At 33.8% G+C, this 10,828-nt stretch overlaps 1 non-coding gene across 1 annotated transcript; it reads left to right on the plus strand.

Moving 5' to 3' along the window:
* Positions 1 to 10,445: 10,445 nt before the first annotated feature.
* LOC149781287 (U6 spliceosomal RNA) lies at positions 10,446 to 10,552 on the plus strand. The gene has a single exon (XR_016414842.1). It is a non-coding gene; the product is annotated as a U6 spliceosomal RNA (small nuclear RNA).
* The last annotated feature ends 276 nt before the right edge of the window (positions 10,553 to 10,828 follow it).

The following is a 10,828-nucleotide window of genomic DNA, read 5'->3' on the forward strand; positions in this document are numbered from 1 at the left end:
ATATGTTATTAATTTCTTTTGTATATACCTCCTCCTCTAAACTTGCGTTAATGAATTTCCACAGCCCTTGACCCAATTTTACTTTGTCATTTTTACCTTTAATTTCACTGGATTTTTCTCTGATAGTTTCTTTTTAAGTAAGTCACAAATCATTATATTATTTCTACTTTCATTCGTTATATAAAACGTAACAAATCTAATTCCTCTGTCATTTTTGTATGTGTAAGTTTACTCTCTCTTTTCATATTTTGTTTGTGTGTGTCTGTATACATCTATTAAGTTTTTATCTTCAATACAAGTTTATATCTGGTTTTGTATAGTGTGTTCTCTTCCCGTATAATCTTTGCTGTCTACTGTTAGTCGAATTAAAATCATCTCCAATTATGCCGTTTTCAGACGTGAAATCTTGTACATATTTGTTTTAATTTCCTTATATATTCTGCATTTACGTTATATTTTGTCGGAACACAGACATAACGTTCCAACCGTTTGTGGTAATATGTACTACCCGTCCTGAGAAATACGGCATAACTGTGAATATTTCCATGTTGAGTGTTTTGTGCTTCATTCAACTGTATAATGGCTATACTCATGCCTTTACTCCAGCATTAGAGTTATTTATTAAGACTACAGAGTCTAATTTGTCTTCAGGTTGTTGTATTTGTTGTCTTCCTATATTGGGAGTTTCTTGTATTAAAATGATGTAATAATTTGTTGCTATTTATATTATATAATTAGTTTGTTTGTTATACAGTTTACATTTAATTTCAGAAGGTTTAATTCCTCCATATTGACACTGAAAACAACTGTTGTTTATTTTACCATTGATTAGTTAATGTATTTACCGTATTCATTATATGCTAGAGTTTATTTTGCTTTTCTTTCGTCTATACTCATCTTCTGATACTCACCTTGGAGCATTACTCATGTTTTCCGGCAAAAACTCGCCTGCGTGATGTGTGGATAAATCAAGCTATTGGGAACATAAAAGGGTTCTTATCTTTAGTAGACAACGGTTATTTAGCCAGTTTATAAAAAATTGGCAATCAAGAATCAGTGAATCATCAAGACGTAGATTATATTGAATGTCACAACATTCGGTAACAATTCGTATTTAGATAAAGTAACAGTGACAACATTTAGAAACCCCACTTAAAAATAAGAATGTCTGCCCATAATTGACATGTTCAAATAGAGAAGATGAAAGAGACCACATAACACCCTACCAGATCAAATAATTTTTAATTATTGCAAAGTACTGTAAGATGGTATCATTTTGTTTTAGAATGTCAATGCTATGTGCAGCTAAGAAATGAATTTAAACTTATTTTTGGAAAGGTTAGAGTACGTTGATAGTTATAAAATTGCTCAATTCCACTAAAACTGCCGAGGTTAGAAATCTGGGAAATTGTATTCATGGAGTACTAATTGAACGTAATAAGATGGTGAATGTTACCCAAAGTTACGGTCTCCTTTTCATTGTTTAATACTTACATTATTATGTCATGATGTACGTATAATGTGCTTATTATACAATTAAATAAAGAATGGTAAATACTATTTATATATTGATGACACTGTTTGTGTCTTCTCCTGAAGGAGTTTTTGTTGAACCTCATGCATGCGATTCAACAAGCATATTCTGGGGTGTTTTACAGGTCACAAATTAACGTGTTGTATTCTTGCTTCTTATCTTACGCCACGCGTACATGACTGCAGGTATTGATGTATATGTGCGTGCGTGTCTGTGTGTGCCTATCACATTACCTCAGTGCATGTGTATGGGTATATACATATATAATTTACATGTATGTACATGCATGTATGACTGTGCTTGGGAATGTAGGTATGTATACGTAAGTATATATCTTTAGTATTTATTGAATATTTGTAATTTCGATAGGTTTCTTTTCAGTATGTATTTAATATAACATCATCAGTGTTTGTAACGTGTATGTATATACTTGCTGATGACCAATCGGCTAAATGTAAATAAAGTAAAGTCTTTCTTTCTGTAAGGCGATCTTTGCTGTGTTATTAATTCTTCTATTTCATCCTTCGATGGCCACTCTGTCGAGGTTCTGGTTCTCCACTTCCTCTTTTGTGAGGTCTTTGAAGTTGATGTAGCAGGCATAGTTTAATTTGCTCTTTGGGTTACATCTCCCCTACCCCATCTACATATGCATAACCTGCTCTTAGATTGCATGTCCTATATCCTCTATTCCAGTTTGGAATGTCTGTTCGCCGTCTTCGGTACGAGTCTGACATGGCTCTTCCACGGTAATAGTTTTCTCATTTTCCTTCTCTTAACAATTTCCATTTTGCTCATTGCTGTCTTCCTCTCTCCTGCATTGGAGGTTCTGCTCCCCCTCCTATGTGTTGGATAGAGTGTATTCTTGTCCGTCCCGGAAACATGGTTTATGAGCTGTTTAAGTTTCCTTTTAATCTTTTACTTTTTGTTTTTTCTTTTACTTTGTTTCCTTACCTTGGTGTGTTTATTTTTTTAAATCATTCTTCTAAGGTTTGATCCTTGGTTTCAGTTTGATTCTACATTGTGTTCTCTGTTTCAGGGTCCTTTATAAACTCATTTTAAGGGTTGCTGTTTGTTCAGCTTCATCATTATGGGCCTCTTCTTGGTCAAGATATCGAATAATCCCTCCTTCTTTCCCTCTTGTACATTATTTTGAACTTTATTAACACATGTTTCCTTGTTTTCATCTTTTCCCTTTGGTTTGGGTCACTCCTTAGGTAAAGGACCTAAGTTTCTACGTCGGGAACATGCTCTGTTGTTCACACATCCCCTGTACCACGTTTTTACCACAAACCCCATGACGTAGAAAAAGTGGGTGTTTTCATGGCGTTTTCTTCTGTCATATAAAAGACCCTAACTACTGTCGTTATCGTTGTGAACATCCAAAAACGGTCCCAATTTCTCTTTAACTACACTTGTGCCTAGCTTGGTTTCCATTTCTCGGCGTATCTCATTACTGGGTATTTCGAGCGGGAGTGCAGAGATATGCACATCAAATAATTTGTCTCCACTGACCTTTCTGGTATAACGGTACCAATTGCGCAAGTCCAGGTGGGTGGAGCTTAAAGTGTAACAACATTGCATTCAGAAATAAAGAACAACACTAGCTGTAATTGGTGCATTATGTAAGAGTTGTACTTTCTGTCAGGCTTAAAAAAAAGTTGTGCCTCGTGGAAACATGTGAGATTATGTTAATATGTAGATCATATTTTGTATTTTTTTAATGATTTTTAAAAAAATGTGTTACACATGGCTGAAACCGTCTGTTGTGACTAGATAACTCTTACCCCTGTCTAGTTGCAGCTGAGTTATCTCTCTTAAATGCATTGGAGTAGCTGGTTTTGGCCTTGTCAAATTGACAATATAGCATTGTTCTCTATGACAGTGTGTGACACGCATGCTGAGGTAGGATAAAAAGAATATTTATTTAACAAAACATTAGCATTGAGGTATATGGAAAAACAAATGGATACCGTGATACCTTCTATGGGAAGGGTATGGGGTGGGGGCTGTGCCGCCATTAGGTCTCACTGAATAGTTTCGTATTTTGACACCTCCTTAATTTTAAAGGTAGAAGGCATGAATCTAATTATCATAAGCCTAGCATTTATAAATTCACACAGAATCTAAATATGTAATGTGGTTTACATTTACTTTGAGTTAGGCTGGGAAATGAGTTGGCTTGTTTTGTGACTGCCTGACACAGTTAGACTAGCATTGCAGATCAAATGCGTAACTTCAGCTGCAAATGAACAACTGACTTGGCATACGTATTTACGCATGTCTGCTACAGAGGTAAATATCTAAAAATCGAGATGGCTGAGTGTTTGTGAGTGTGTGTGACTTTAATTTTTAACGTAGCTTTTAACAATTTTTCAGTCATATCGCTACGATGTCTGCAGTGTGGCAGTTTATAGTGACATTTAGCACTGGGGCATCATGCCGCAGACATGTGGCATGATGCCCCACCCAGTCACATTATCCTGACACCAAGCCGACCAGTCCTAACACTAACCTCGTAATGCTGAGCGTCAATCGAGGCAGCTGTTAGTACCATTTTTGTAAGTCTTTCGTATGACTCGGCTGGCGATCGAACCCAGGACCTGGTATGGTTGAGGGTGGTGAAAAGTATGCTAATTTGTTATAGTACTAGTGAACTTTATTCATGCATAAAGCACATACTGATTCTTTTAGCTGCATTGTCACAGGAAATTATTAAAAATAGCTCTTTGCTGTAAATAATGAATATAAGAAAGGCGTGGTTGATGGCAGTGTTTATTCAGTATAAAGCTACCAGTTATATAAGGAATTAACCTGAGTCAAAATCTCACATGCATGCTTTCTACAAAAATCATTATTTTTTTTTATTATCTTAAGAGTCAAATTATTCTAATTTTTCTGCATTAGGTCAATGTCGGACGAAATTCACTAGATAAACTGTCCAGTGAGACCGTATTTTCTGTCCTTTTATCTCTTCCATTATGTAGGATTGGCATACAGAAAAAAGAGAACCCTACCTCCGTTCTGTAGCCATCTGTATGTTCTTTTTACCTTTTTTGATATAAACATTTGTAGTATTTCTTTTGGTCTTGGTTTCGTTCAGGGATTGCAGAATAATCCAAGATCTGACTCCCCTAAGGGCGATAAGCTGAGGATCCTTCCTCCATTCTCTACATTTGTATTGAAAATAGTCTTCTATTTTTCTGCCTCTGTTTGCTTATTTCTCGATCATAAGCAGTGTATATACAGATTGTGAGTGTTGTTAACACTTCATTGCAATAACCGGTCTGTTTGATACTAACTAATCCACGAAAGTCACGAAAATGTACAAATGATCAAAACAAATAATTGTTCTGCAAAAAAGCGAACATAAATAATGGCATTTCTAAGATATACATTTCAATCTATTTCAGGCAAGGAGCATTGATGTAGAAGTTATTTACAGGGATAGTGTATACATCCTAATATGTATGCTCGAGATGAGCATCGCTCGCTCCTCCCTCAGTTTTGGTTAGCTACATCTTAATGCTCGAATCCAGCTAACGCTCGACTTCCATCTGCAAAAGGAGTCAAGGACTCTATGTTTTTTAGTCTCAATTTTGTTTTTCTTGTCAGTCATCCCCATTTATAAAATAGAAACATAGCAGTATCCATAAAGATTCAGGAAGAATAAAAAATAGAACAGAAGGGAACAACACCCCCCCCACCCCCCACCCCACACATATATTAGTGTCCCGTGCGAAAATTGCATTTAAGCTTACGAGGGAAGTAACTTGGAGAGTTTTGTTGTGAAATTACTAATTTAGAATCGTATGGTTTGTGTCCCTTTCTATAAATGATTACTTTCCTACGGTAAACTCCTTATAAATGTTAAGCTCATGTTACCTATGATACAAATAAGTTTATAAAAGATGAACACTACATGATTATACAGGGTTTTATTTTATGCAAGAATTGGATACAACATGGTTCTATTTTGGTGTAAAGAAAAACGAACACTGAATGGTTGTGTGTTATGTAAATCCCCAATTTTCCATGAATTCATTGAAAACTATTCCTTTATAATCAATTTCTACTAACAATAGCGCACATGCATAATTACCGTGGAGAGGAAAAGCCTTGTCATAAAAAGAGGTAACTTGTAATACACATTTTTTGAAATTGTTTCCAGAAGGGTATGCAGTTAATTGCTCTGTTCTTTCTGTCAATCTCGCTTTCCAATTCATTAATCAGTTTGAATTATTTCATGTTTTACTTGCAAATATATTTATTTAGGGGATAACGATTTATTTTATGTTGTATAAATTAAGAGTTGATATAAATAAACGCACGACTAAGATACGAATCGAAAATTCGTTGTATCTTTTAATGTCTTTAAACTTCGTTGGAATGATGTTGTGAAAACTGTACGTATTTGTAAGTCGTTTTTTATTTTTGCTGTCTGAGTTAGGGATAACTTGTAATTCAGTATGTTTTCATGTTGTGTCTCAATAAAGAAAAAGGAGACCACCTATCACCCAACCCCATTGCAGATTTTTAAAAAAAAATTGCTAGATCTGCAGTTTCAAATTAATAATACACGGAAAGGAAAAGTTAATAAGTGAATCAACAAGTTTTCAAAAGATAAAGATTTTCTTTTGGGACCTATTTTCTTCATATTGTAACAGCTGCTGTTTGTACGCTTAAAAGTATTAATATATTTCGGTTCTCATCATTTTATTTTTTCTTTCTTTCCCAAAGCGTATCTTTAAATGTCTCGTTTCACCAATATCCACAAATACGCATACACATGATTGTTGGATAGTAACATGTACTCTCTCTCTCTCTCTCTCTCTCTCTCATTTAAGGTGACCTTAGACATCGAAAAACTTGGCATATTGTTGTATATTGACTAAGATTCTTTATTGCTATTTTTCTCGCTACTTGGAGAAAATCGAATTCCTCAGGCGTTGACCTGTTTACGTGTTACGTTGTATATAGTAAACGCATACCCTCCCATTTTTTTTTTGTATCACCCCAAATGTTTTATTTAAAAACACGAAAAGCATCTATGACATAGAAAAGTGCACAAAACGTAGTCATTTCATTCATCAAGTGAGAATGTTATGTATATTTAATTTGCATTGTTTGTTATTTAAAAAAAATCTTTATACATTATATGCAGTGGGTTATGTAAATTTGTATATAGTATCTGACCTTGACCCGAACAAGTTCATCGTCTATCTGACCATGATCTTTGATTTTTATTTTAGTAGTCTGTAAACATCTAATACGCAGCTAGTGTCTTCTCTGTGGGTATGGGTTTAATAGTTTTTTTTTTTTTTTTAAATAGAAAATAATAATTGTGACATAGGTCAAGTAGAGAGCTTTATAATCGTACTTTACAATTATTGCTCTTCATTGTTATCATTCTGCAGCTTCAACTTTTTATTTTTCACGAAGAATACCGTGCACACAATAATTAATTAAGAACATAAAATAAATTTAACAAAGAAATAAAGATAGGGCATACAGAAATAATTTTTTTCGTGCACATTTGGTTGATTGTTCAAACAATTAGTTTTAAATTTGTTGGTATCCCCCAATCACACATTTTGCCCCTCACCAAACCCCATCCGGTCATAATTATCCTAGCTATTATTTAGTAAATAGACTGTGAAGTTGATAACATATGTTATTTATGCGTGCTGTGATTATTACTCACAAAAACCGCATGTACATAAGTATCACTCAAACAATGCCAGTATTAAATTCTTTACAACCAGCATCAGCATCGTACTAATAATATAAAGAAAAAATATAATAATTATGTGGATTTTATGAAAAAAGATTTATCCATCAGAAAACTTTGTTATCCATAGGAAAGAGATTTATCCGTAGGCCTTTACGAGAAAGGATTGTCCATCAGCTTTTATGAGATCAATTGTCTCATATGTTCGTGGTCAAGCTGTTTTCAAGACCCAATGGAGAGAGAGAGAGAGAGAGAGAGAGAGAGAGAGAGAGAGGAAAGTTCAATCCTCTTGAAAGAGGTGTCACTTGACGATGAAGATGTGGCTACATCTGGAGAATTTTTGGCTTGCGAGAGGTACTTGTGATGCTGTAAAGACAGAAGCCTGTTTGAGTTTCTGGCGAACGAATTTTTATTGAAATACTCAACATATAAAACTACATTCCAATATCAATCTACATAAGCTTGAATTACGGATATAAGAGATACATATAAAACTACGACATTCTTTCACTTACCTACATCATACAATGTATAATTTCTGCCTTTTAAAATATAACTAAATATCGAATAATTTCACCATAGCTAAAGAATCTAAAATTAATTATTTCAGACTAAGACTGTAATTGAAATTTATTTTACTGAATTTATTCTAAAATATCAACATATTAGACTATTATTTAAAGAGTGTTTTATTTCTAAATTAACTATTACTGAGTATGAAGTTGGTAGGCGAACGTTGCATTTTACTATAATCAATAGAATAATTACAAGTAAATATAAGTTCTTCAAACAATTAAACTTTACAACACATTATATTAAATAATAGTAAAGAAATATTTAAATAATCTAATGTTTAAACGTACTGATGTTAGATTAACATCTTAACACAAAAAATTCTTATAACACTAACAGTCATTATACTATATGAAAAATTGTACATAGACGATAATCTTACCTGTTAAGACAGAAGTCTGTTTGAGTTTCTGGCGAATAAACTGGCGTGCCCGTGGGCTGGGGCTTTTATATCAGTTTCTTAGGACAAAGCCAAATATGGACATGTGCCTAGCTCTTGTGTTCGCCAAAATCTCAAGGCGAGGCTTCATGATTACTTACAGACTATCGTCTGGGTCTATGTACGTCATTAGACAGACAATTCTACCACGGAGCTTACAGTTTAGGAATTTTAGGCTTCCGCAATGCAGTAACTTAGACAACTTAGCGATTGTGGTTTTTGCTGACTCTGTAATACAAGGGAAATGTATGTACAAAAGGGTTTTTCCTTTCTGCTCATACGGGCGCAATCTGTATTAAATAGTATATAATTGTAATACCGAAATAAATGGATTTAATCTCAATATATTTTAATAGAAATTACTTTAAATATAATTTAATAAAAACTTACTTTTAATACAATTTAGAGAAACTTTCAATCTTATTACTTGTACTAAAAAAATATGTCCTAATACGGACATTCACGTCTTTTGTTATCAAAACTGAGTTACCTTTTAATGTGTATTTCATATTTTACACCTATGCATATCGGCATGTATCCATCTGTGTAAACATAAATCTCTTTAATGTCAGTTGTAATTTATTTAATTTTATTATGCTTGAGTTTTTAAATATCGTTTGTCAAAAACAATAAATCTAGCGCTAAGCGCATGCGTAATTAAAAACTCTTTAACTCGAAAAATCATCCATATCATCACTAATTTTCTTGACAATCCCGCCAGTCTCCCCCCCCCCCCCGTGTATCAAATAATTTATTTCACACGAGAATGATATAGATCACAGAAATACACTAAAACGTTTGTCATTTTATGATGGATTGAACATGTTGGCCGATGGACCACGTTTTCTTTGTTTGGAAATGGTACCGCAACGTGGCATGGTGCTAACATGTGCAGGAATGCGATAACATACATGATGAAACAATCAGACAACATTTCTTTCTCTTTACGACAATAACGAAGTTACTTTCTGCAACTGAATATGCGAATTAATTAATGTACATACTTGGACGGTTGAAATTAGCGATAATTAATCGTCTCAGCCACAAATGTCATTCTGTCGTTACAGGAAAAGTTACAAACCTCGGTCGGTGTATTAGTAAAAAAAAAATTAAAAGTCAGTGACCGCACATTATATCTGTAATCATAGAAGCTAACGAATAAAGTCTTTCCCCACAAAAAATGTAGCCTTCAGCCGGATATTTCTTTATCAAATAAAAAATTAAAACACTATGAAACTGATTGTTCCTCCTGATAGTGTAAAGTTAAGCACAACATTGGCAAAACGTTGTATAAACGATACATATTGTTTTGGGGTAAAAATGATAATAATTGTTATACAAGCTGTTATGATCAATGCGCATTCGTGCCTTGTGTACTTTTATGTTTATGAAACCAGAGGACTATTAAAAATATATACATGTATAATGTTTTAGCAATGTTGGTAGAACGTTACATCCCCACGTAACTAAATCACAACCATACAGCAACGTTGTGAGTACGTTGTATATTAGCATTGAAAACTTACGTTTAATTTAAAATGTAAAAGATGAAGACAATGTTAGGGACCGCCTGGCGACAATCGAGTTATACATCAATGAATGAATTAAGCAATTTAAAAAAAGTTATATTCTTGATACTTTTTGCTTTTAAAATCGATAGTGCTAGTAGCTCTTGAGGGTGTAGCCTAAAACTATAACAAATAAGATCGTGGTGTAATAAAATTACTTTCAACGTGGAGTTGATTACGTTGATTATGCTTCCTAGGCAACAATTTTTTATTATTGTATAAAAGCTAGTTTATGCGATGGAACGTTGCAGGGTAATCCTCTCAGACCAAAGGTAGGTAAGACTTTTGTTATTGTTTTCCACATGCTACTCGGAATTACACGGGTAGATAACGGACAATAACTCTGGCATCGTTTGAAAACTCTCCACTATTGATATAAATAATTTTAATTTTACATGTATATACTATAAAACATAGCTAAAAATTATAATTAATTTTATGTGCATAAAATGCAATTAAAATACATCAAACATTTCTCTGAATTGTATGTAAAATATTTTGATACTTGTAATAAACCATTTTCATAATTCTAATTAAAGAAACCAAGTTTCCTAAAGTCACGATCTGAACGGTATATTTAAAACCGAATAATATAGAGCATTCGTACTTGCTTCGGCAGTACATATACTAAAATTGGAACGATACAGAGAAGATTAGCATGGCCCCTGCGCAAGGATGACACGCAAATTCGTGAAGCGTTCCATATTTTTTCGTCCATTTTCTCTCCATTCTATCCATATATCTTAATAGCAAGCATTTCATCTTCAACTTTGACATTACTTCGCACCTAGGGTTTGTCTCCAATACTGAAGAAAAACGCTTACCGAGTTCGACCGATTGACGAAAATAAAATACTGCAATGCTTACCATTTGAAAAGAGGCATTTGTCACCAGAATATTCTGTTCAAAATAATATTAATTTTGGACACACGGGATAGCACCCCCGTGTTTTCATGACTCGCGATATGTCGTCCAATTCTGCGAAT

Source organism: Sinohyriopsis cumingii, chromosome 15, assembly GCF_028554795.1.
Source record: "Sinohyriopsis cumingii isolate HCF-2022 chromosome 15, ASM2855479v2, whole genome shotgun sequence".
Classification (NCBI taxonomy): Eukaryota; Metazoa; Mollusca; class Bivalvia; order Unionida; family Unionidae; genus Sinohyriopsis; species Sinohyriopsis cumingii.